Raw genomic sequence first — 23,418 nt, 5'->3', positions numbered from 1 at the left:
ATAGATCTAGACCTGACAAAGGAGTTTATGTTGAGATAAACGGAAGAGCCTTTGTTTGACTCATATCACTTGGTTGAAGAGAGTTAATACCAAACAGATTTCTTGTTCCCTTACTGTTTGGAATACGAACCAAAGGAATTGTTCCAAGTACGTGACTGAGGCGTGGGAATACAGACGGAACTAGGTATACTATAGAGTTAGGTGCTTGGTCTCAACTATACGAAGTAAGTGTATTTTGTGTAGCGGCTTAATCCTGAGAGTATTCAATTCTGGACAAGGTCCCGGGGTTTTTCTGCATTTGTGGTTTCCTCGTTAAAAAAATCTTGCTGTGTCATTTACTTTTATTTTCCGCATTATAATTAAAGTAAATCACACAAACGTTAATATCCTATTACTTGATAAGTGAATCCTATTGTGTTTGGTTAAGTCTGAACCTTTTTATCAAGTAACACACTTTGTCGTTGTATTGTCTCGATCTCGTATCCATAGACGATCACACAGAGTGTGAACCGATTAGTTGTATTGTCTCGATCTCGTATCCATAGACAATCACTTTCGGAGGAAATGACTTATAGGTCAGAAAAGTTTTAGCTTGAGGTATATTTGGGTACCCTCGCCTTTTCATGTAGTCACAATCATCGTTATCTAAAGCAATAGTTATTCTTCCAACTAAGACAAAAAGAAGACATACTAGGCAACAATGAGAACACAAATTACTCATTATCTTCCTCATCGGAGATATTCCAAGATGCTTGAATTGCGTCCAAATCTTCTTTGAACTCGGGAAACTTCGTTGCAACCAAGGACAATTGTTCTTGAACACACTTTACTCTTAAATCTACCTTACGTACACTCTCATTAATTTTTTGAAGAAGGCTAATGGTAGTAGGGTCACTAAAGTCAAGAGAAGCAATCCTTTGTCGTTTGCAATCATTTTCCCTTATGCGCCTAAAGGTACACGGACGAACCGGTTTGGGGACCCCAAGAGAGTTCCCAAGAGAATCACATCCACGATCACGACAAAATTGACTAATCAGGCAAGGGTAGCCCAACATCTTGACGGGTGAAGTCATCGACATCATTTGAAAAATAATGAAACCACAAATACCGATACTTGAAATACCCGAATTAAGGAAATAAACAAATTCCGCAAACTCGTGACTCCACCAAGAATTTTCAATTGTGGAGGGACAAAGATTGGGGATACCAAGTTTGCCAAAATCCATCAAAGCAATACTAAGATCATTAGTTGGGAACTTTCCTTGACTCCAAACAACCTTCTTGCCACAAAGCCCAACCGAGATATCATCACAAGATGGACGCTCGTCACATGGCCTAGGAAGCATGTACGTTTCCCAACGGGATTTTGGTAATCCTTAAAATTAATTTTCTATCAACAAGAAACCTATCTCTACCAATCATAGATTTGAATTCCATCTTGTTGTTATCAACATCATGAATATTGGCATAGAAAGTCCTTGTAAGGGAATCAAATCCTTGACCAAGACCATCAAAGATATTTCCAAGCTTGAATTTCCTAAAGCATACCAAATTCCCTTCATGCCCACTAGCAAAATCCAACCTGTTTTATAGAATGAAACCTTTTGAAGCAGTCTTATCAAACATTCTATCACAAGAATCATTCACAAACCTAATTCTAAGAGAGTCTTGGTCACAAGGAGGATTCAAGCTGGAGGATTTTGAGCTTTTAGAACTCCTTTTTGTTCCCTTAGAATTCATCATGGATCTAAGAAATTGAAAGGAGCAAGAGGAATTTACTTACTTGGAGTAAGTTTTGAACACCCTTTCTTTCACTTTATCCAAGGAGGCTTTAATGGAGGAAATACACAAAACCCTAGAATCACGTACGTCGACGGGTAGAGAAGAAGGCTAGGGTGGTGCGCTAACTTCTTCTTTATAAGACCACGCATGGGCTTGGACCCGTTTTTCAACTGCTACCCACATGAGAAAGATGGGATTTTTCTTAGCCATTAGCACATTAAAGGTTATGCAATCCGCAGCAACACACATGTGAACGATACGGATGCAATACAAAGCTAAAATTGATATTCACGCAACGAATAACAAAACTATAAGCAACTCAAACCAATTCTTGCCCCATCCCAAGATATATACAAATGGGGAAATGCCAGCCGTGTTACCAAGAGGCATAATGCGCAGAGGAATTCTCATGCGGCATTTCTGGTTGATAAGTGTGAACAGTCCCTGTAGTATAATCAAAGTAATGATGATAGTCAGGGCAGTTAGAGATTTATATCCTTCGTTTGTTCTGGCTAGAATAAGGATTCCTCCGATTTTTGGGTTGCACAATATTAACAGATTTAACACATACAAAACCCTTTTTGGAACGATTCTCAGACTTAACAAATTTAAGATTTTCTAAGAATTTAAAAACTCCTTCGAACGCTTTAAACAGATCTTTATCAATTGATCCATTACGATAGTATTCCTCAAAGACATCAAGAGTTAATCTAGTGAGTTTCCATATCCTTGAGCATATTGAGCGTTTCCTCGATCATTCCTTCTTTTTATTTTTTCCTTCTGATTGATTCTTAATATCTAAATCTCCCCTTTTAGATGAAGTAAGATTATCATGAGAAACCAGAGGTTTTAGCCATAATAATCTTTGAACAATCTATAAGGATTTCTGGCGTACGTTACAGATGCCAAGAGCAAATTTTCCAAAGAAATTTCCCATAGGACAATTTATAAGGAACGAACAAACACAAACTTATTAGGTTTATGGTGGTTGCCTGCTCTGATACCAATTGAAAAAGCGGGGGTCTAACAACACCACCCAATATTTCGATTAGCAATCTGTATGGACTAACTCCGAAACACTTACTAGAGAGTCAACTAGACAGTCAGATTCAATCTAGATAAAAGTATCTCAAGGAGTTAATATCTCTCTCTTGTTTTTGATATTACTCAAGCTAATAGAAATCAGCGAGTCCTAATCAAACACAAGGAATACTTGGACGGTACCAAAGACCAATGTCCAAGGATCAATCAATATCAATCAACAACCAAAGGTCGGATTTCCAATTGATGATCGCAAACGCACAACCTGTATTATTTCAATTATATAGCAAATATAATGCGGAAATAGAAATAACACAGACACCAGAATTTTGTTAACGAGGAAACCGCAAATGCAGAAAAATCCCGGGACCTAGTCCAGATTGAATACACAGTGTATTAAGCCTCTACAGACACTATCCTACTACAGTCTAACTTTGGACTGGACTATAGTTGAACCCCAATCAGTCTCCCACTGATCCAAGGTACAGTTGTACTCCCTACGCCTCTGATCCCAGCAGGATACTACGCACTTGATTCCCTTAGATGATCTCACCCACAACTAAGAGTTTCTACGACCCAAAATCGCCGGCTTTAACAATAAACAAATCTGTCTCACACATACAAGTCTATCAAAGGATAAATCTGTCTCCCACAGATAAACCCTAAAAGACTTTGTTCTGTCTTCTGATAATAATCAAGGTGAAAAGGAACCAATTGATAATCCGGTCTTATATTCCCGAAGAACAGCCTAGATTAATCAATCACCTCACAATAATCTTAATCGTATGGTAGCGAAACAAGATGTCGTGGAATCACAAACAATGAGACGAAGGTGTTTGTGATTGCTTTTTTATATCTTGCCTATCGGAGAACTCTCACGATCTCAAGCCAATCAATATGATTGTACTCGTACGAAAAGATGCAAGATCATATCACACAACTAAGATAAAAGTAGTACCGGTCTGGCTTCACAATCCCAATGAAGTCTTTATGTCGTTAACCTGGTTTTAAAAGAAGAAAACCAAAGGTTAAAGGAGAATCGACTCTAGCATGCAAACTAGTATCACGCGGACATGTAGGGATTAGTTTTGCAGAGTTGCTAGATGTCCCCTTATATAGTCTCTCAAATCATGGTTTTGCCTTAGGTACAAAGCAATCAATATCCACCGTTAGATGAACACCTGATTTAGATCCAAGCTAATATTTCTCAACCGTTAAATCGAAAACTTAGCTTGTCATACACACATGAAATGCACGCCTCTATATTTGTTAACCGCACCCAAGTGTGTATATTGTTGGTTCAACAATAGTCAACCAAAAGGTTAGCCATTTGAGCATTTCATACCAACCATGTTCTTTCTCACCATAACTAGTTCAAGTGACCCAAATGAACTAGTTAGAGAGTCGTTCAATTGCTACGAGATCTTATATAACTACACAAGACACAATTGAAACAAAGATGATTCAATCCGCATGAATCGGTTCATGAACTTTTATAGCCACGGTTTGCAAAAGCACTACTTAGTCTTTTAAGATTAAGTTCAGAAATCATCTTTAGATATATAACCATCTCAAGTTCGCAGACTAGGTTCGCGTACTTAAGATACCGGATAGAGTTTACAAACTCCAGCAGAAATTCTCGGGTTTGAGAACTTCGCAGGTTCATGGACTGGGTTTACGGACTTGGCTCACGCAAGTAGTTTGTCAACTCAACAGAAATTCTCGGGTTTGAGAACTTCGGAAGTTCGCGGACTTGACAACTTGCCATCTTCCGGTTCTCTTGATCAACAAAGTTCGAAAACTTCGGTTCAAGGAATCCATGTTTATGTAATCTAAACTCTCATTCCAATCATTGAAACATTCTCAAAGGACGTTATACATGCGTTATTCACAGACTATTTTTCGTCAGAGCAATTTTCAAAGTGATTGAAACTTTTCATGACTTTCATCACTAGGTGAAGATAAACTTGGTCAAAGCGAAAAGCTTACCAACTCATATTTCGAGATATAAATAGGCGAGATATACTCGGCTCGAAATACCAAATGTGTATGATCTAGTCTATATATACAGCATACGACTTTTGTTTTAAAGAGTGGGAGATAGAATAGATGGACGTTTGAGCGATAGATAAGTTCAAGTCTTCACATACCTTTTTGTCGAGAAGTTCCACCGGTTCCTTGAGTAGATCTTCTACTTGTCTGATGAATCACCATGAAGTCCTTGAGCTCAACCGCACTTGCTATCCTAGTCCGACACTTAGCTATAAGAGACTAGAAATCAAGACTTATAGTTTTGGTCACTAACATTAGCAAACATGCTTGAGATAGCAACACATGCGAGGTTGACCGAGCAGTGTTCTAACAATGTCCCTTCTTAAGTTTTTCATGCCCTCTTGAAGTTCTTGGAGCTGCTCACATTGTTTTTGTTCAATTGTATGGACCGCTTGTTGAGATTGTGCCATCGCTTGGATTAATTGGTCAAGACGTTCATCATAACCCACACCTTCACTCGCCACATTATTTCCAAACCAAGTCTCCCCTTTTTGAATAGGTGAATCATCATAAAAACGATCAGAAGTTTGGTTAGATATATTGAAGTGAGATTCGGTTGATGTGTTATTCTCCACGCTTAGTTGTTCATTAAGGGGTTCTGGCGTGGAAAATTTGGCCTTGAACTGAAGAATCAACCAATCAAGCTTCTGTTCACTTTCATAAGAAAAACGATTAGAAGCACAACTATCCTCCCATCCTTGTGATTGTTCACTTACATGCCCGTCATAAGGTTGTTGACATGTATGAGAATATCCATAAGGTTCCGTGGGATATTGATCATAGCCAAAAGATTGGTTTTGGTTATACCCATATGATGGTTGGTACTTTTCATAATATTGAGATCGAAAACCATATTGATTACCACTATTATGTGATTGATCTTGTGCTTCGTACATGTTATTTCCGTAAGAAAATATGACGACTTACAATAACAACACAGAAAAATAGAGAGAGAAAAAAATATCTAAAAACAAAAACAAGCTAAACAAATAACAAATCAATTAGCGACTGCTCCCCGGCAGCAGCGCCAAAGTTTGTATGGGCCGTCGTAGGCACAACAAATTAATAATGATATTTCCCACTAATTAACTAGTAATATAGCGGTAGTAAGAGATCGTTCCCACAGAGAGCTGTGTAATTGATAGGTTATTTGATCAGCAAGATAAAGTAAATAATAAAAGGAGGGGTTTGGTTGTAAGATAAATATAAAGAAAAGAGATGATTAAGGAATCCTTCGCCGTTACCAAGCGTTAACAGGATTAGAATACTTATCTATTACTCATAAGAACCATTCATCACCAACCATAGAATAGCAGCTAGCTCAGTGCTATCCCCAAAACTCCTTATACCACGGATACGGAAGCTCTCCAATATCATATTTTATTCAGCCGAACCACCAAGTAGTAGCTCACTCGAGGTGTAATCCAATCAAACGCTTTAAGCTTTGTGAATTAGGTTAATACCAGTAGTTAAACTCTTATCTCAAGGTTTACTTGCTGGTGTTTTTTCACACACGATTCCTCCACAGAATCCCTCTGTAAGGTCTCGCGATCTCTACTTGTGTAGAGAGTTATTCGACGATTACTTATCTCCTAACTTCCACTAGCGATAGAATAATCAATAGATCAATCTAGAGTGCACTACAAATCAATCTAAGAATCACTCATAAACCCAAGATATGGTAAAAACAAACGAAGATGATAAAACTCCCAATAGATTTGTATTATTAATAAAGCTTCACGCTTAGAACATTGAATTCATCCTTAATCAATAAAGGATTTAGCTACTCATATTACAGAGAAGATGAATAATGGTTGTTTCCCCCTAAAGGGGTAAACTATAGGTTTTTGATGTAGAATTTGTGATATGAGATTCTCGATTTTACATGACCTAATACCTTTTTATAGGTTTACATTGCTTGGCCATCAAGTATTTAGTTCGGTTCAAGAACCCGACTCAAAAATGTGAAATAACAATCCCAAACATGACCTTAGGCCTTCCAAGGTATTAATACACGTTTTCCTACTTGCTAGGTATGCGTACCCATACGCGTACCTCAATTTCCAGCAGAAATTTTCGGAACTAGGGTATGCGTACCCGTACGTGTACCCTAGTGTCTTCGGTATTCAATAAAAACTCGTTTTGGCCACAACTTCTTCGTCCGAACTCGGAATGACCTCATTATTTTTGAATTATTTTTATATTTCAATTCTCTTCAAGATGGTGATGAGAAATCCTTAATTTGAATGAGTTAATCTCGATCTTTGGCCTGAGTCTTGATTTTGAGCGTTTTGCTCCTTTTCGTCGCACTTTTTCCACTTCTCTTGAACTTGGGCACTTGGTGTTAGAACATTGATCGGTCGAAATCGCATGTGTTGCTATCTCAAGAATGTTTGTCAATGTTAGTGGTCAAAACTATAAGTCTTGATTTCTGATCTATTATAGCTAAGTCTCGGACTAGGATAGAAAATGTAGTTGAGCTCAAGAACTCCATGGCGATTCATCATACAAGAGGAAGAACTACTCAAGGAACCGGTGGAACTTCATCAACAAAAAGTTATGTGGAGACTTGAACTTATCTACCACTGAAAAGTCTATCTACTCTATCTCCCATTCTTTGAGACAAAAGTCGTTTGCTATATAGACTTTGATTATACACATTCGGTATTTTGAGCCGAGTATATCTCGCCTATCTATATCTCAAAATATGTGTTGGTAAGATTTCGCTTCAACCGAGTTTATCTTTACCTAGTGAAGAAAGTCATGTTATGTTTCAATCACTTTGAAAATTGCTTTGACGAGAAATGGTGTAACAACTATATAACGTCCTCTAAGAATGTTTCAATGATTGGAAGGAGAGTTTAGATTATATAACCAATGGTGGACATAAGCATTGTTGTGGAAACACATATATGTACAAGTCCTTATTCCTTGAACCAAAGTTTGCGAACTTTGTTGATCAAGAGAAACGGAATGTGGCGTAGCCAAGTCCGCGAACCGGCGGAAGTTTTCGTCCGAGAATTTCTATTGGAGTTTGTGAACTCCTTCTGTGAACTTAAGTCCACGAACCCAATCCGCGAACTTGAGTAGGTTATATCTAAAGATGTTGGTCGTGAACTAATACTCATAAAGAATAAGGAATGCAGTATGCAAACCGTGGCTATAAAGTTCATGAACCGATTCAAGTGAATCACATCATATTTGCTTTAATTGTGCCTTGCGTGGTACATGAGATTTCCTTGCAATTGAACAACTCTCTAACTAGTTCATTTGAAGTCATTTGAACTAGTTATGGTTAATAAGAACATGGTTGATGTGAAATGCTCATATGGCTAACCATTTGGTTAACTATTATTGAACCAACTAATGCATACGTTTGGGTACGGTTAACAAACCTAGTAGCGTGCATTTCATTTGTGTGCAACAAGCTAAGTTTTCGATCTAACGGTTGAAAGATATTAGCTTGAATCTAATCAGGTTTTCATCTAACGGTGAATATTGAATGATTTGTTACTAAGCTAACATTGATTGCAAACCCTGATTTGAAAGACTATATAAAGAAAACATCTGGCATCTGTGCAAAACCAATCCCCACACCTTACGTGTGATACTAGTTTGCGTGCTAGAGTCGATTCTCCTTTAACCTTTGGTTTTCTTCTTCTAAAACCAGGTTAACGACTTAAAGACTTCATTGGGATTGTGAAGCCAGACCGATACTACTTTTATCGTAGTTGTGTGATCTGATCTTACATCTTCTATCATACGAGTACAATCAGATTGATTGGATTGAGATTGATATCTCCGATAGGCAAGATATAAAAAGTAATCACAAACATCTTCGTCTCATTGTTTGTGATTCCGCAACATCTTATTTCGCTACCATATGATTAAGATTGTTGTGAGGTGATTGATAATTCTAGGCTGTTCTTTGGGAATATAATACCAAATTATCAATTGGTTCATGTTCACCTTGATTTATCAAAATACAGAACAAAAACTTTAGGGTTTATCTGTGGGAGACAGATTGATCCTTTGATAGACTTGTCTGTGTGAAACAGATTTGTTTATCATCAAGTCTTCGACTTTGGGTCGTAGCAACTCTTAGTTGTGGGTGAGATCAGCCAAGGGTCCTGCTGGGATCAGAGACGTAGGGAGTACAACTGTACCTTGGATCAGTGGGAGACTGATTGGGGTTCAACTACAGTCCAGTCCGAAGTTATCTTTGAGTAGGCTAGTGTCTGTAGCGGCTTAATACAATGTGTGTTCAATCTGGACTAGGTCGCGGGGGTTTTCTGCATTTGCGGTTTCCTCGTTAACAAAATTCTGGTGTCTGTGTTATTTCTATTTCCGCATTATATTGTTTATCTTTATATTGAAATAATACATGTCGTGCGTTGAAATTCAATCAATTAGGATATCCGACCTTTTGGTTGTTGATTTACATTGATTGACACTTGGATATTGGTCTTTGGTACCATCCAAGTTATCTCTCTTTGATAAGACTCGCTGATTTCTATTAGCTTGAGTAAATCAAATCAAGAGAGAGATATTAACTCCTCGAGATACTTTTATCTAGATTGAGTCTGACTGTCAAGTTGATTCTATAGAAAGTATTTCAGAGTTAATCCATACAGATTGCTAAGCGAAATATTGGGTGATGTTGTTAGACCCCCGCTTTTTCAACTGGTATCAGAGCAGGCAAACACGTTCAAGACCTTACAAGTCTGTGTTTGTAGCGATCTGACTCTATGGACATAGGTGTTATCTCTATTAACGTACCACCAGTCTTCGATGGCTCTAATTACCTACGGTAGAAAATTGCGATGCGAGCTTTTCTTCAAGCACATGATTTTCAATCAGGGGTTTATGTTGTTAATGACTATGATGCTCCCGTTGTGGCAGTTGGATATGTATACGTTCCCAATAATATTGGTGATTACAGTCCTGCCGAGATACTTGCTGCAAAGCAAAATTTCGACGGTTTGAATGCCATCATACATGCCATTACCCCAAATCTTCAGCACCATGTGTCAAACTGCACTAGGTCTAAGGATGTGTGGGATATATTAGAAACCGTATTCGAAGGTAATTCCAGCGAAAAGGAAGCTTGGCTTCAAAACCTTAATTCCGATTGGGAAAAACTTTGTATGGAAGATGAAGATATATTTGATGAGTTTAATCACAGAGTATCTGAGATTGTTAATGCATCTTTGCATTGGGTAAGACTATTCCTGAAAAGGACATTGTGATGAAAATTCTCAGATCACTGCCATCTAGATACGAGTCTAAGAAGCATGCCATCGTTGTGGGAAATAACCATGATAATATTTCGAGAAACACGTTGGTTGGGAAGCTAAAGATATTTGATCATGAGCATACATCCAAAATCGGAAAGGATGTCGCATTCAAAGCACAAAAGAACACAAAATAACTTGATAAAAGTAAAAGTGTTTATGTCTCTGAGGATGATATTTCTGAGGCTGATTCATCATATGAAGATCTTGACAAATCAGTCTCTTTGATCACAAGACAGTTTAGGGATCTTCTATTGAAGAGAAGTAAACGGTTTTCAAGAGACAAACTTAGGTCATCAGATAAACCTCACAATTGCATTCCTCCTAAAAACAGGGATACTGACGAGACTGATGACGAAGATATGCCTCAGTACTTTAAGTGTAAAGGTTTTGGTCATTTTTCAAACGCGTGTCCAAATCGTAGAAAATACACTGGAAACAAAGGTCTTGCTGTAACACTTGATGAGATATCTGAGACCTATGATTCTGATGAAGATAGGAAATCAAATGTCGCTCTTCTATGTGATAACATTGATTTTGATAATTGTAGCAATACACATATCAATCTTGATGGTTTTGGTGAAGAAGAGAACCCAATTGTAGATGGAGAAAAACGAGCCGGTTTTTTGGGAAGTGGAGTGACGAGCGTGCTGTCGAGACTTCTCAGTCGGGCAAAATGTTAATCCTCACACAGATGCACCGCTGCAAAGGGGGTGCTTAGATTCGAGAGATCAATCTGTATGACTCTGGCCTAAACCAAGACAATGATCGTTCCAAAGTAAATTCGGTCGCCAAGAGGGAGATGGGTTGATCTGTAGGAGGGAAGCTGAGAATTGTGTAGGATCAATGATGATCAAGGATTGTGAGTGTGTTGAAGGTTTCTGCAATATTGATGAACTGGTAAGTTCGAATAAGTTCTGACGGATTGATGAATTCTTGAGAGTAGTTACTCGAGAAATTCTATGTAGACAGTTGATAGCTAGTGATCATTCGCCATCTGTTTTCCTCAATCATGGGTTCAGAAACTTATTTATATTGTCAGAGTAGTGAACACATTGATCCCTGTAAGTGTGACGGTTTCTTGAGTGAAAGAGTGGGAAAGTGGGAGATCGTGGTAAAGTCAGTTCCATGTCATGTGGAGACTTGACTGATCGTGCACCCATTACTTTGCTAACTCCTTCATCCGTTTGCACAACTTACGCACACTTCTCGTTGTGGAGGAATCCACGTGCCATAGACCGCCAGACCAAAACCCTAAGTGATATCCTCCATTGATGACGTGATTGATGTCTCACGAATCGTGGGGTCTGCAAGGTAGACGTGTTTTAATTAGTCAGTTGTTGACTAATTAGACAATGGGTCTAGATTGTGTTGAATCGAGCATGAGTGATGAATGCTCAGCGATTCATGGGTCGAACATGTAGTTCTTTGAAATGTCCGTGAATTATTGACCAATATTTGAGCGACTGAGCAAGTATTGCTCAATTCTACAAATTACTGAATATTGAGAATTTGACGAGCAACTGAGCTGAATATTCATAAAATATATAACATCCATATTAAGTATTGCTCAATTCGACAAATTAATGATTTTTTATAATTTGACTGCAACTGAGCAAGTATTGCTCAATTTGACAAATTACTGATGAATTACTGAATTATTGATAGTTGGGTCAATATTCGAGCAATTGAGCAAGTATTGCTCGCTTCGGCGAATTATTTACTGGTGACGTGACCCAATAAAATATTAATTAAAATATTGGTAGATTACCGAATATTATGTAATTAATTTAGATGTTGATTGCTGGATCAACATAATTTAATGTTTGAACTTGCTCAAAATGCTGATTTCACGAGCGTTTGTTCGAAACCCTAATTTTTGACCAATCCTTCATCAATTGGCGAATTGATTAAAACTGGTCATGACTGAAGAGGGACCGATCACATGGGATGATGGGCGTTCATGTGGTGCCCAGTGCTCGAGTGAGGATGCACCAGGGTTCTCAGTTTTGAGAGTCGGTGAAAGAATGATGATTAAATGTCGGTTTCATCATTTTCTGAAATGTTGTTGGATTCAACATTAGGTGATAAAACCTAGAGAAGAGAGATAGGGACCGAACAAGAGAGCTGGGACCGGCTCTTGGTGATCACGGGAACAGTTTTTGGTCGTTTTAGCAATCCTCTGGTTGGTTGGAGAGAGTTTGGCACAATACGAGCAATTGAGCAAATTAGGTCAGAATTATGAAAATGTGTGGGACCGGCTTTGTGCAAGCCCTAGGAATGACTCTGGTCGGTCATGAAGGCATGCATGTGTTGCTGTGGTGTCCGTGTCTCAGTACTGAGAGTTTCAGCATTTTCTGATGTGCGTTCGAGCAACATTGTGAATTTTCAGAAGAGTTTCATCTTGACTGAAATTCTTGATTTTTGTTGGAAGCATGTATGCTCAATTCATCAATATTTTGTAAATATTAAAATAAAAGTGTTTTAATATTTAAAATTGTTGTGAGAGGCTAGTTGGTCGTGTGACCATGTTGGCTTTTGGTTTTTCATGATTTTGAGAAATTATGACGAAATCATGATTTTTGCTCAAACCAGGGAGTTTCATGAATTGAGGAAAATAATAATTATGAAAGACTAGGTATTGCAAGGTGTGGGACCGGCCACGTCTAGGGCAAGGCCGGCCGATTAGGTTGCCCGGTCCCGCACACCTTTCCCTATTTTATAATATTATTTTTCATGAATCCTTGAAATTATGGAGAATCCATGAGTTTTGTGAAAAAGAGGAAGTTTCATGAGATTAGGGAGTAATAATTATAAAGAGCTAAGGATTATAAGGTGTGGGACCAGCCACGACTTGGGCATGGCCGGCCGGCTAGGTTGCCCGGTCTCGCACACCTTTCCTTATTTTATAGTATTATTTCATGAATCCACGAAGTTATGGAGGATTCATGAGTTTTGAAAAAACAAGGAAAGTTGCTAAAACCAAGGAGTTTTCATGAGTTCATGAAATAACAAAAAATAAGGAAAATAATGGGAGAGGCACGGGACCGACCATGGCTAGGGCATGGCCGGCCGGCCGGTGGGTCGGCCCTGGGCGCCTCTCATTATTTTATTAACATTTATTGTTTTCTCCTGTTTTGCGTAGGATTCCTCATTGTTTCATATTTTTGGATGCTCGTTCGTGCATCCGGGTGCTCAGCCGTGCATCATTGTCAATTACACTCACACCTTTTTGCGGGGCTTACTCAGTGGTAGTCCATACGCCCAGTTGTTGAGTATTTATTACTAATTTATGAAATTCAATGGATAATAATTCATGAAACTGAGTAATAAAATGAATATTTATTTATTATTAATTCATAGGACCAGCTATGGATTCGACTACGAATTCAGAATAATAAAACACGCATTACCATCCTATGGGATCGTGGATTCGACCATAGAATCAGAGTAATTAAAATTATCTATCACCATTTCATGAGATCAGTTGTGGATTTGTATATGGGGCAAAACGATTTGTTGGTTTTCACGTGATTGAGGAGACGACTGTACGGAGGAGACTCCTTGAACCGGGCGAAATGTTCAACCTCACACAGATGCACTGCAAGAAGGGAGTGCTTTGAATTCGAGAGATCAATCTGTAGTACTCCGGCCTAAACCAAGACAATGGCCGTTCCAGAGTAAATTCGTTCACAAGAGATGATGGGTTGATCTGTAGGAGGGAAGCTGAGAAATGTGTGGAATCAATGGTAATCAAAGATTGTGGGTGTGTTGTGAATTCTGAATTAGATAAGTTCTGAATGATTGAAGTTGCTCAGTTGAGAGTAACTGCTCAATTGATGAGGTGTTGATCTCGTGTTGTCTGTGAGACGTGAGATTCTTGTATATTCAATCATGATTTCAGAGACTTATTTATATTGCTGGAATTGTAGACACAATGATCCCATGAAGTGTGACAGTTGATGGAATCAAAGAGTGGGGAAATGGACATCGTGTTTGAAACCAGTTGCTCATCATGCGGAGACTTGGTTGATTTTCCATCCACTACTTTGTTAACTCCTTCAACTGATTGCACGACTTGCTCACATTCCATCGTGTGTATGAACACACGTGCCGTAGACCGCCAGACCAAAACCCTAGTTAATATCCCCCATGTGACACGATTGACATCTCGTGGTTAATTAGTCAGTTGTTGACTTCATGACTTTATGGGACGACGAGTCCATGTATATGCTGAGTTGAACATGATTTTGCAAAATGTTCTGAAACTCGTGAATTGAACGTGTCAGTTGAGACATAGGTATAATTCTCACGTTGATAGTTGAGGCGAGCAAGTATTGCTCATTCGATGAATTGTTGAATACTGATAGTTGAACCAATATTCCTTGATTTGAGAAAATATTGCTTATGTGAGCAAGTGTTGCTCGTCTGATGAATTATTGGTAGCGTGACCAAAATAAAATATTAATTAGAATACTGGTAGTTGAACCGAGCATAATTAATAAGAATACTGATCATGAGATCATCGTAAAGTTATTAATGTTCGAATCTGGAATTATGATCCTTGGACTCAGAAACCCTAATTTTATCAATTGATGACCAATTTATGGTTTATTTCAAAACCAACCATGGAATGAAGGAGGGATCGGCTACATGGGATCATGTATCGACCATGTAGCGCCCATATGCTCATGTGAGCAAATACCAAGGTCTCTTGAAGAGTTGGTGATTTGTTGATGAAAGAATGATTAAATGTTGGTTTAATCATTTATTCGAAAAATGCTCGTCTGAGCCTTAGGTGATAAAACCTAATTAATTCTGAAGAGGTGAGGGACCGACCAAGGGGTCATGAAACCAGCCCTGGGTCATCACGGGATCGACTGACGATCACTCCATGAAATTCCAAAATTATTTGGAAGAGTTTTGGACCTAATACGTGCAATTGCGCAAATTAGGTCAAATCGTGAAAATACGTGGGACCGGCTTCTTACAAGCCAAAGAGCCAACCTTGGTCGTCAAGGTAACATGCTCACGTCGCTAACACGTCCGTGTCTCAGTCCTGAAAATTTTGATATTTTCTGGCGTGTGTTTGAGCAACCATTCGAGAAAATATGACAAAATCAGGGTTTTGCTGAAACTGAGGAAACTTCATGAGATGAAGGAAAATAATTATAAAATGAAGGAATGTTGAAGCGTGGGACCGCAGAGGCCAAGGCATGGCCAGGCGGCCAGTGACCATGGTCCCGTGGTGCTTTTCTTAATTTTATATTATTTTTCATGAATTTATGAAAATATCATGAAATTAAGGAATTTGTTGAAATTAAGGAGTTTCCTTGAAGTGAAAGAGTTTCCATGAGATCAAGGAAGCAAATAATATCAAAAAATAATAAAATAAGGGTGTGTGGCACCGGCTGAGGCATGGACGGCCGGCTGGGGCCCGGTCCCGTGCGTTTTCCCTAATTTTATGTATTTTTATGTATTTTTTCCATGATTTGAAGGAATTTTCATAATTTGAGAGAAATACCATGAAATCAAGGAATTTCATGGGATCAAGGAAACCTTAAAATAATAATAATAATAAAATAAAGGGACTGTGGGACCGGGTAGGGCATGGACGACCGGCTTGGGCCCGGTCCCACGGGTTTTCATAATTTTATATTATATTTTTCATGGATTTATGAAAATACCATGAGATTAAGGAGTTTTCATGAGATTAGGAAAATAATAACAAAATAATGAGGAATCATGAGGTATGGGGCCGGCTGGGATCAAGGCATGGCCGGTTGGCCAATAATCACGGCCCTACAATGTTTTTCCCAATTTTATATTATTTCCTTGGTGCGAAGGAAACACCATGAAACTGAGGAGTTTCCTCAAAACGAAGGATATTTGTTCAAATGAAAGGATTTTCATAAGATCAAGGAAAATAACAAAAAATATGATAAAATATAAAACTGGCGTGGGATTGGCCACGACACAGACGGCCGGCCGGTGAGCCCAATCCGTCATCACCTTGGTCAATATTTAATTATTTATTATTTTCCTTCCTATCGTTTCGTCGTATTTTGAAATACTCGTTCGTGCGGTGATTGTTAATGCATCATCGTTGAGTACACTTACACCATTTGAGTCGGGGCTTACTCGGAGGTAGCTCAGACGCCCATGCGTTGAATATTAATTACTAACCCATGGAATTCTGCTGGGAAGAACCATAGATTGAAGTAATGAAATATTGCGAAAATATTTGAATATTTTCGGAAATTCAGTGGATGAATCCAAGAGTTTAGGAATAATTAACTTATGGCTCTATACTAGTAGAGCAAGCTGTCTAGGAGCATTAATTATTTTGACATGATCTTGCTGGAGCTTCATATCCTTTATATAGTCATGGAAAACTGTTGTTTGTATCCTGAAGACGTTATTGCTCTATACTAGCAGAGCAAGCTGTCTACGGAGAACCGCTTGGGAACAGTGAGTGTCACAGACGTCCTGAAGGCGTTAAGCTCTCAATCTACGGAGAACCGCCCAATTATGTTATTCTGCAAAGAGGTCATGATGAGATGCCAGGGATCGAATCGCTTAGCTAGTGGGGCTTTTCGAAAACATACTCATCATGGCTTCGTAAAATATGAATCGTTGCATGCCTGAAAGCCGTGTCAAAAACATGCCTCATTATTTTACGGTTTTGCCCTTTGTTGAAAATTCACCATCAACATTAAGTCCCCTGCTTAGTGAGGGACAGTCATGTTCCGCAGTAAGCATTAAATGGTGATTTTCAGTCGATGAGATCAGTGGTTGAACCCAGTCTACAAAGGTAGTCCCAGAATCCTCGATTTACTCCAATGATGTCATGTACGAGCAAATGCGCGAGGACCCTGATAGAAAGATAGAGTGTCACCTCGTATGCGTGGAGAGATGAGGCACTGCTGATTTGAGCGTTCAGAAGCCTAGATATGATCGGTTTAGGATTTATGGTCCCGAGTCCAAAAGAGGAAACTCATGTTTTATTAAGTTTTGGAAATAAATTTGATATAAAAGGGAAAAACCCTAAAATTTATTTTATTTTTTGACCGACCAAGCTTCCTCATCTCTTCATCACCTTCATGTGAGCAGCAGCAACAGGGAGGAGGAAAAAATTTCACGCTAGCTCCAGCACCGCAGCCGTCCGGCCGGTGCCGGCAGGTAAGTCCGTGCGAATTTTATTTTTTTTGCTGTTCGTTCTATGATTCATGGGTTGTTTATAAAACAAGAAATCCCCTAGTTGCATGTATGCGTAGGATTTATGAAGAATTTTAGAAAACGTATATGTGTACCCGTTCGTTCGATAGTTTAAGAAACGAGCAAAAATCCCTAGCATGGAAGAGATACATAAAATTTTGAATAGACAGGATCCAGTTGCAGTAGCAAAAGTTTTGTTTATTAGGTTTCATGAAAACCCAAGTTTGTTTTCGAAGCATGAACTTTGCAAATACTTTTAGGAACGTAGGTTTGTTCGTAAAAAGTAATAAATAATAATCCTTAGGGTTAAAGGAATTTTGAAAATACCTGGAGTTCACGATAAAATTTGTTTATGAACTTTCAAAATTTTATTTGGACTTTACAAAAATAGCGAAGACCCTCGTTTTGTGAATGAATGCTCGATTGAGCAAAACGTTTTTTTTTTATTTACGTGAGTTATTAACTCACGATTTTTTTAAAGGTACGTGACTTATTCACGTTTTATTAAAATAGAAATCAAGTTTTGAAAGAACACAATTTATGAATTGATGAATCCATAGTGTACGAACGAGTTTAGTGATTTTATAGTGTATGTACATGTAAAAATCAGTGAATGTTCACATGGAAGGTTATGTGAATTATTCATAGTTTCGTTAAAAACCAATGTTCGACTTTAAATGATAAATTTTTTGCTCGGCTTTGCAGGTTTGAAAGAACGAGCAAGTTCTGGGGTTTTACGCTGTTATCACTAAGTTCGTGGAATCGTAAATAGGTAACAGTTGAGGATTACCATTTTGGCCATGAATTCAGTATTAGCATATCTGTAATCCCGTGCTTCTGGTTCCAGACAATGGTGACTTCCAGTAGAAGCAGTGACTATGATTATGAGTATTCCTCTAGTTCTTCGGATGAGGATTCCAAGGTTCTAGAGATGAAGATTCCTACAACAGAATCTCGCGCCAAGAGGGACCATTCCGCGGAAATGAAATACGACGTACCCCCTATCAACCGTAGAAAAACTCAAGAGGAACTATTGTAAAGGAAAGTTGAGGATGACATGTTAGCTGATCTTCAACAACAAAGGGATCGAATTCAGTGTCGGATATCAGCAGCTGAGGAGAAGCTTCAATCTCGTGCTGAGGGTGTAGCTTCAGACTCGGATGCTTCGGAAGACGAACCCGTGTGGGTGCCACTGGAGCGCAAAATCAAACCAGACCGGCGCACTAGATAGATTGAGAGGTTGGTTCAAGCCGACCTTGAGGCTGAGCGCGGAGAAGAAGATTACTGGGAGGACTATGATCTTGACATTCATCTAGACTTCGTCAATAGCCCTGATAATGATTCTGATGAAGAACTCGAAGAGGATCATGCAAACGACGATGATGATGAATCCGATAATTCTGACAAATTTGATGACTCTGAAGAATCTGACGATTAATCTGGCTCATAAACCTCTCTGAGATTATTTATTTTTCGTTGAAGTAGATGTTCTCTAGTTATTTGAGCATCTTGGCTGTAGAGATGTTTCTTTAGAGATTATTATTTTTTGAACCGTAATTCCTTGTAGTATCTACTTTCTGAATCTTCCTCACATCTCCAGTCGATGGACCAATGTCCACATAGACAATAATTACCCAAAGGGTGCAATCACATGAGCTGTCTAGAAAACACGTGGCCTACCAGACGATCAATCCGTAGTCATAAGGTTGACTATGCCCGAACCTTCAGTCCTCAGCATTGTTACGCTTCTCCCATCTATCACGCATCTGATTCGAGATTTAGGGTTTCAGTAGAAACCGCAACAGACTTGTTTATCCATTAGGGGATAAGCATCCACGTTGGACTTAGGGTTTTATTTAAACAGTTGACCATCTGCTGCCTCTGTGTATCATCAAAAGAAGTTTTGATCACAATCCTACCTCTCGTCACCATGTCCAGAAGCAGTGTTTCTTCCAGAAGTGAACCTCGTGCCGAACATGCTGGGGCAGTATCCGTCTCGGTGAGTTACATTTTTTTCTCTTGTCTTTTGTTCGATCAGGATGATTGATCAAAAGAAAACCATTATCGCAGGATAATGAAAAGAATCAGCATTCCTCTTGTAGATTGATATCTAAACAGACTGTTAAATCTCATGCCCGGTATAGGTCGGCTCGTGCCGGAACGTCTGTAAGTAATTTCATAACTTCTCGACTGAGGTTTTTACCATGTTCAATGGTCAATACCATTAAATACTCCATCGTTTCATCGCAGGTTGATGTTCATGTTGTCGTCGATGCTAGAAAAAGGAAGAACGGGAAATCCGCGGTTGTGATTGAGGATAGAAACAACCTTGTTGACGAGAACTCCACTGATTCTGTGGAGGCTGGGGTTAGAGTTCGTGCTCCTGAGTATCCAACAACTGGACTCCCATTTGAGGCTCCCATGATCAACAATTTCCCAAATAACGAAGTGGTTGGTGGATTCGTCATTCCCAGATGTCACGCTCCCCTGTACACCAAAATTTGGAGAAGGTACGGGCATATTGCTATGACCGAAGTATGGAAAGGCTTTCTACCAACGCTCCTGACATAGTTGCAGGATGCTGCCGATTATTGAGGAGATGAACCAGATGCATCTGCGAGATGTCAAGAATCATGAACTGCACAAATGGGACGAGATGATTTCAAACTCCGAGACCCTGCAGTTCAACATAGGCTGGCTTCGTCATAGGCTCGAGATGATCAAAATTCACAAGGCAGCAGCTGCTGCTGATGCGATTTCCGTGACCACTGCCATATTGGAGGAGGAAAAGATGCTTGCCTTGGAGTCAGCAAAAGTTGAGAAGGCTGTCCAGGACTTGAAGATGAAAACCAAAAATTTCCGGAAGAAGCTTGATAGGGTTTTCTATAGAGATTATCCTCTGTTGGATGGTTTGCTCTGAGTGAGCGTTTGAGAGGGATTTCTTTTTGTGGGATTGGACTTGTTTAATAAAGCACATGATCAGAAGAATTTTGTGAGATCCGTGAAAATTTTAAATTTTGACTGAATGAGCATGATGCATACTCTTTGAAGGAAATAAAAATTACATTTGAAAATTAACATGTAATTGTTTTGTTGATCATTTAAGCGTAATACACCTTGAGTCATTTGTCGTTGATGATGTTTCCCTTTACTCCTCCATTAACAGCTAAGATTTTGTAATATCCGCTGGATACTGCCTTGATTATCACATAAGGTCCTTCCCATGCATTACGGAGAGAACTTGGGAGGGGACATGTCTTGTTGGATATGTTTTGTTGTTTTTAAAACCAAATCTCATACTTGAAATGTTTGAGGTCTTACCAGTTTGTTGTAGGCCTTGGAAACCCTTTGTTTGTAGGTTTATACGTATGTTTCCACCTTGGCTCTTCTTGAATCGAGCATGTCCAATTCAGTAATTCTTGAATCTGAGACTTCTGCTTCATCCCATTGTACTCCACTAGCCGCTGCGATTCTTGCAGAGGGAACCTTGATTTTGGCTGGGAGAATGGCATCAACGCCATAAACGAGAGAGTACGGTGAAGTCCCAATCGAGCTTCTTGGTGCAGTTCCGGTAGGCCCACAAAGCCATGGGCAATTCCTCATGCCACGTTCGTGGATGGTCATGAACTGTTCGACTGAGAATCCGGATCAAGGTTTTGTTGGTACTTTCCGCCTGCCCGTTTCCTTGGGGATAATATGGTGTGGAGAAAACCTGTTTGATTTCGTATTCTTCGAGAAATTCTGCAACATGTTTGTTGGCGAAAGGAGTCTCATTATCCGTGATAATATGTTTAGGAACGCCGAATCTGCATATGATGAACTCTTTTATGAAAGATGCAATTGTGACTCCAGTGGTGCTTCGAAGAGGAATAGCCTCGACCCATTTGGTGAAATACTCTGTTGCTGTGATGATGTATTCATGCTGCTTTGAATATGTCGGATTGATATTTCCTATGATATCCAGTCCCCAGCTGTAGAAGGGCCACAGACTGCTCACATAATGTAATGAAAGACAAGGAGTGTGAATGAGGTTACCATAAACTTGGCATTAATGACATCTCCGAACGTAGGCAGCTGCATCATCTTCTATGGTTGTCCAGTAATATTTCTCAAGAATTTGGAAAAACAATTTCTTTTTCCCTTGGTGTTCACCTTCATGTATTTCTTTTAAGATTATTGGAATTTCATTCTCGGCCAAGCACCTCAGGAGATTCCCACCGAAGTTTCTGTGAAACAAAATCCCTTCCAAGTAGACAAAACGTTTGGCTCTCTGAATGAGTTTGATCGCACCTTTCTTCTCTGACGGAAAATCATCGTCACGAAGATATTTTATGTAAGGTTCTCTCCAGTCCCAGTGTGATGAAGTGTTAGAACCTCCAAGTGATGAGGTGGTGTCTGGCAATTGGGACAGGACCCTTGCAACTTTCTCGACTGAGTCTCCATGGAGGGCCAATAGTACCCGAGTCTTTGAAGTCTTCTGTAAAGTGTGATTACCAGGGTTTGCCCACATACTTCCTCATGTATGCACTTCAGTTGCTCGCTTGCTTCTTCATCCCCAAGGCACCGTGATAGGGATCCATCTGGATTGCGATAACACAAGGCTCCATGCAGCAGAAAAAAGTTCTTCAACTCCTTGAGACTGATTTTCCCGTCTGTAATAGAATTGCTCAATTCGTGAATGATGGGAGCCCGCCAGTCGTTCGATTGAACATCTTCGACTTGAGTAAGCCAGGTAGATGATACAGAGCGCCTTTGTTTTGTGATGGATTTCTCGGACCCTTCAAATTGTAGTTTAGATGCTAGAGTCGCTAGAAAATCAACATGTCTATTATTGGTACGGTCGATATGGACAATTGTTGCATCAGAAAAATGAGTTAATAGTCGTTGCGCCTCGGTCCTGAATGGAGCAAGTGTTATTTCTTTGAGAGAGTATACACAATTCATTTGATTGACCAACAACTTCGAGTCTCCTCTGATTTCTAAGTGCTTTGCTCCGGCTTTCTTGGCTAAAGATAACCCTAGGAGAAAAGCTTTATATTCTGCCGAGTTGTTGGTGCAATGAAAATCCAGCTTGAATGAATGTGAGAAGACTTCACCGGATGGAGATACTAGCACAATGCCCGCTCCACCAGTATAATTGCTAGGAGTGGCCGATCCATCAAAATTAATAACCATGTTTCTTCTTGAATGATTGAAATTTCTGGAAACTCACCGGGCACTTCTTCATGCAACATTGTGATGTCTTCTCCAGGGAAAGCAACAAGTAAGTCTGCAACCGCTTGTCCTTTGATTGCTTTTGGAGGGATGCACGCTATGTCGAATTCTGACATTTGAAGTAGCCATTTTGCCGGTCTCCCGATCAAAGCAGGTTTCGACAGTAAGAACTTTATGGGATCAGCCTTGGCCACCAGCACGACCCTGTTTGACAATAGATAATTTCTGAACCTCTGAATTGCATGAACCAATGCTAGACACGCCCTTTCAGCCTTTGGATATCGTAGTTGAGCATCCCTCATTGTGCGACTGAAGTAGTAGATTGGACGTTCAATGCCTTCTTCATCCTCTTGGGCGAGGATTGCTCCAATAGCGACATCGCTGGAGGCTGTGTAAAGTATCAGCGGCCGTCCTTGCACTGGAGATTTCATGACAACAGGTGATAGCAATATTTGTTGTATTTTCTGAAATGCTTCTTGTTGAACGGCCGTTTACATAAAACTTGTCCCTTCTTCAGTAGAGGAGTGAATGAAGCAATGAGTTGAGCCAGTCCGGGGATGAAACTCTGAATGTAGTTTACCTTGCCCATGAAACTCTGGAGTTCCTTCACAGTTCGTGGAGGAGGCATGGTAGTGATGGCTTTCGTTTTGTCTAGATTGACCTTGATTCCTTCTGCAGTGACTTAAGAATCCGAGAAACTTTCCAGAAAAACGCCGAAAGCACACTTCAGAGGATTCATCTTTAGTTTGTATTCTCTGCACCTCTCGAAGACTTGTCTCAGAATGTCCAGGTGGGATGCTCGAGTCTTTGATTTCAC

Source organism: Papaver somniferum, chromosome 7, assembly GCF_003573695.1.
Source record: "Papaver somniferum cultivar HN1 chromosome 7, ASM357369v1, whole genome shotgun sequence".
Classification (NCBI taxonomy): Eukaryota; Viridiplantae; Streptophyta; class Magnoliopsida; order Ranunculales; family Papaveraceae; genus Papaver; species Papaver somniferum.
This window is presented reverse-complemented; position numbering follows the sequence as displayed.